Source organism: Ailuropoda melanoleuca, chromosome 4 (genome assembly GCF_002007445.2).
Source record: "Ailuropoda melanoleuca isolate Jingjing chromosome 4, ASM200744v2, whole genome shotgun sequence".
NCBI classification, from domain to species: Eukaryota; Metazoa; Chordata; class Mammalia; order Carnivora; family Ursidae; genus Ailuropoda; species Ailuropoda melanoleuca.
Window position 1 is genome coordinate 107097325 of NC_048221.1, and position 4983 is coordinate 107102307.

General features: G+C 48.5%; 1 long non-coding RNA gene across 2 annotated transcripts in view; it reads left to right on the forward strand.

Moving 5' to 3' along the window:
* The first annotated feature begins 4437 nt into the window (after positions 1–4437).
* The window catches only part of LOC117801797, a 4481-nt gene continuing 3935 nt past the window's right edge, over positions 4438–4983 (forward strand). For both annotated transcript variants that reach the window (XR_004624510.1, XR_004624511.1), the window contains exon 1: positions 4438–4590. This is a non-coding gene — a long non-coding RNA (uncharacterized LOC117801797). The remainder of the gene's footprint in view (positions 4591–4983) is intronic.

Consider the following 4983-nt stretch of genomic DNA (forward strand, 5'->3'; position numbering starts at 1 on the left):
TTCAGCCAAACTGGATGACTCACTATGTCTTAAAAATTCCCCCACGAATCCTTCCCACCACGCTACTTTTCTCCTCCCGGTCCTCCAAATGCCACCTGCCAGTCGCATCCCTTGTTGAAAAAACCTCTTCCATGATATATTGCTGATTGCCCCTCAGACAAGCACATCACCCTTCCTTGGGCTCTCGCTACCTTTGTTTGGACCTCTCTTGGGGATCTTAGGTCACTTGACCCTTAGCAAGGACGACCAGAGTGATTTTCTCCCACCTCCGGCCACTCCCACCCCCCCCAATCCCCCCAACCACAGTGAGTCCCTGGAGGGCAGAGACCCCTGGGCTCGTTCATGTTTGTATCTCCTTCCGCTACCAGCCCCATGCCTGACACTGAGTAGACACCCTATGGAAGTGAAATTAATTGGTTAGCATATTTCAGGAAGATCTATCTGTAAGGGTGAATAGAAATTTATGGGGGAAGAGTCTGGGAGAGGTGACTGGGAGGTGAAGGAAGAGGAATGATGGTACGTGGAAATAAGGAGAAAACAGATGCAGAGCAGAGGTCAGAGTATGCACCTATCGGTCACTAAGGGAGCTAAAGGGATGGGGTGTGATCAGGGCGTGGTAAGAAGATAGAAGGGCATTTTAGCGTGGCTTGGGGGGGGGTATAGATGCTTGGGAAATGACATTCCATGGAATTAAGAAACTAAAGGACACCTAAGATGAAAATCCTGAGACACTAGTTGGCAGAGGGGGCTGAGTCCTGGGCGGCATCAGGATGGCTGCCTGAGTGAGTGAGTGAGTGAGTGAGTGAGTGAGTGAGTGGCGCGAACAGGGGTGAGAGGGAGCCCGTCCATGTGGTCACGTTTCCAATTCTCTCTCTAACAATGCCAAGGATGCTCTGGGCTCCCAAAACCCCAGAAACCCCTACCAGCTCCTACCCATCCGGTGAAGAATGCGCTTGCATGAGGCAGAAGTGGAAAAGAGCAAGACACTCAGAACCTCTATTTTTTTCTCTTCAAATATTTGCAGAGAGGGAGTGTGGCATGGGCATGGGGAATGCGGTGCTTAGTGCTTACACTACATTAAAATTCAGATTGGCTTGTGCAATATCCCCGGCATCACCGCTCTGTGCTGATATTTTTATAACTCTTAATATCAAACAAATTGCCTCTTCACTGAGACAGTTTAATGTGACGGGGGCCGTGCCCGCCAGCTTCCTCATACCGGCCCCATAAAGATCACCGTTCTGTTACTGGGGACAGAGGAGCCATGAATTTCTTATCAAAAATATGGCTGGATTATGCAGAGTAAATCTTGGACCGTATTAAAGGGATCATGGTGTTTTAATTTCTTTTCTCTCCACCCCACGCCCCCCACTGAATCTTTTCTTACTAATAAAATGAAGTGTGCGTGGGGGAGGGGGTCCTCCAGATTGAATCAGCTATGAATCATCTTTTTTGGCCAAGATCCCTGTTTTTGTCATACTCATGCCTCTTCCCCAGTCATTAACAGATGCCTTCTGCCCACGCCACCCTCAATATGTTACCTCTGTTCTTCATGATATGAGGGAGAAAGAGATTTGGATGGATTTTCCTAGAAAATCCCCACCCTAGTGTCAAGTTCAGGATCAAGAGAGCCCTCTAGTTTGGGCAGGGTTTGCCTCAATGGCAGCCAGACGGTAGGGAACTATGATGACATTATACACTGCTTCCCAAGCTCGTTCCATCGAAGACCCTCCTTCCTACCCATCCAGCCACGAACTCCTACGTGATTAGAAAAAACAGACCATGTTTATTAAACAACGGGTTCTCCCTTTCATTTATGAATCAAAGACCTCAGAAAATGTCAATCAGAACAATCTGTTTGAGATAATGAATATCCCTGAATCGAGTTGGTGTAAATGAACTGAAAGCAGCAACAACAACAAAAAACCCTTGACATTTTATTAGCCCAAGACACTTTCTAGTAGGTAAGCCAAATATTTTCCAAATATGAAAAATAGTTCATGGACTCTTCTCTTCTTCAGTAGCTGCCTCAGACAACCGCTCAGGACATGAAGTTTATAACAAGAGAGGTAAGGTGTCTTCAAAGGCCCCAAGAACTAGACTGATTGGAAGGGTCGCATGCATAGAGATCTCAGTACAACATGTGAACATTCTCATGTGTTTACAGTAACAGAGCTGAGGGCAACACGAGCCCAAACAGCAAGTAATCAAATTGCGTTGTGTCTTGAAGCCTTCCTGAGACGCCCCCCAACCTCCTGACTGACAGACGCACAGATGGGCAAAGCTTTATTTTTCAAGGGTACCTGCACCTTAAAAGTGTCCTGTCACTTGGGTTACCTGTGTGGGGTCCTTAAATACTGATTTTTTTCCTCCAACATCTTTATACCTCAAATCTCTTCTTCCTTCTTCACTCATATGCTAGTAGGCCACCTTTCATACTAGATTTTTAGGGCACCCCCACCATTTTCAAGTTGTACACTTCAGTATACCTTGAAATTAGTATGATCATATGACACACTTAACATCAACCAGAGGTAACTTGGCCTGTTCTTATAGTTATTATAATTTGGCTCACATTTTGTTTGAAAATGTATTATAAACATTCAAGCCAAATAATCTTTCTCTTCAAAAACCATATCTTTTTGGGTTCTCATAGAAGCTGAAGACTATCTACCTCTCTTGTTTCCAGAACTTTCTCAGATCACCTTGGTCTGCAGAGGCAGGCGGTCTTCGAAAATCTGTAGTTTCTAGAAGGGCTGATCCAGGCCGGGCTCTTAGGTCAGGCCCCTGAAGGTATCAACTTTTAAAATACTTTACACCGGGGCGCCTGGGTGGCACAGCAGTTAAGCATCTGCCTTCGGCTCAGGGCGTGATCCCGGCGTTGTGGGATCGAGCCCCACCATCAGGCTCCTCCACTATGAGCCTGCTTCTTCCTCTCCCACTCCCCCTGCTTGTGTTCCCTCTCTCGCTGGCTGTCTCTATCTCTGTCGAATAAATGAATAAAATCTAAAAAAAAAAAAACAAAAAACACTTTACACCTTATTCTTAGTAATCCAGGAAGGAACAGAAATCACTGCTTTTATCACTGATTAGGATTTTGGAAAATGGCATGATTTGGATAATATAAGGTTACATCTTTATAATAGCAAATTTTAGAAATAATCAAAATAAACAAAAATAGGTGCTTTGTTAAAAAAAAAATCATACCCAGAACATACAAACATTCAGTAAAACTCAGTATCCATTTAAAATTGTATCTTAGGGGTGCCTTGGTGGCTCAGTGAGTTGAGCATCCTACTCTTAATTTCGGCTCAGATCATGATCTCAGGGTGGTGAGATCGAACCCGGAGGTGGGTATATGGGCTGGGCATGGAGCCTGCTTAAGATTCTCTCTCTCCTTCTCCCTCTGCCCCTCCTTACTCAAGCTCTCTCTCTCTCTTAAAATAAAATAAAATAAAATAAAATAAAATAAGGTGCGCCTGGGTGGCTTAGTTGGTTAAGCATCTGCCTTAGACTCAAGTCATGATCCTGGGGTCCTGCCATCTAGCTGGGGTCAGGCTTCCTGCTCAGCGGGGAGTCTGCTTCTCCCTCTCCCCCTCCCCTGCTCATGCTCTCTCTCTTTCAAATAAATAAATAAAATATTTTAAAAATAAAATGAAGTCTTAGAAGAATACTTAATATCATAAAGAAAGTATGCACAATATAACGTTGACTGGAAAAAACAGGTCAGAAAAATGTGCCCTCTGTTTTTTAAAATATACATACATTGGAAATTAGGACAAATACCAAACTCTAGAATAACAGGTTATTTTTATTTTCTTATTTGTGCCTATCTCTATTTTCTTAATGATTGACAGAAAAATAAATGTATTCCTTTTAAAATAGAAGGAAAAAAAATAGACTGAAAAACTGGTTCCAATCCACATCCCATTGGAGTTCGAAATAGAGCCTTGAGCTTGCAAGACTTTCCTGCGCTCCCGCCATCGCTCCCGGCACAAACGCTCTCAAGGGCCCGCGGTGCGCCCACCTGAGACAGCAGACCCGCCGCCTGCCCTCAGGGCGCTTACAGCCTGCCACCCAGACTCCGCGAGGGGGTACACCCCTGCCTAGAGCTTCCTCTGCCTCCTGTCCCCTCCTGAGGGTGCCTGTGACCGGGACGCGAACCTCGTCGAGGTGCCCTGAGCTCGGGAGACGGCTGAAGTGGCCCGGGCTTCCGAGGGGGCCCGGGGCTGCATCCCCATCCGTGCGCACCCACCCACCCACCGCGGCCAGTCCCCTGCCCTGGGCCCCGCACCTACTCACGCTCTTCTGTCCCCTCCCCTTCCCGGCCACCTCCAGAGGGACCTGCCGCTCCACCCGCAATCTGTTGCTTGTGCCTCTCTAGAAAGGGCCCTGCCCTCTGCCGCGCCGGGTCCTGGGGCAGAAAGAAAAGGCGCCCCGGGGCTGGGAGCCCCTCTCTCCGGGGGCGGAGTTCCCGGCGGTCGGCGGCAGATGGGGGAGGCCCCAGTGGGGCGCACGTGGATGAATTTCTGGGAGGAAACCATGTACCATCCGCTGTCGCTCGCTGCCATCCAGTGTTTTCTCCCCCCAGTGAGTCTCTTAATTTTGCTCATTTATCTTAAAGAGCTCCGTAAGCGCCGTGGGCTCCGGTGGGGGGGCCGCACGGGGGCTCCGACACCCGACCCCCACGCCCGCCTCCCAGAGGAGCCATCCAGCGCGGACCAAATCTCATTTTCCTACAAATAGTTTGTCAGAAGCAGCAGGGCAAGTAATAAATCACCCGAGCGAGAGCAGAGCGGGAAGGGGGAGAGGCTGGGAGCGGGCAGGGCGGGGCGCGCGGCGCGGGGAGGCTGCCGGCGCAGATGGAGGCCCAGGCGGGGAGGGGGAGGCCGGGGAGGGCGCCGGAGAAGGAAACCGGAGGAAAAGGAGGGAAGGAGATCGCAGAGACAAAGAAGAAAGAAAGGAGCATAAGAAAGGGAAGAG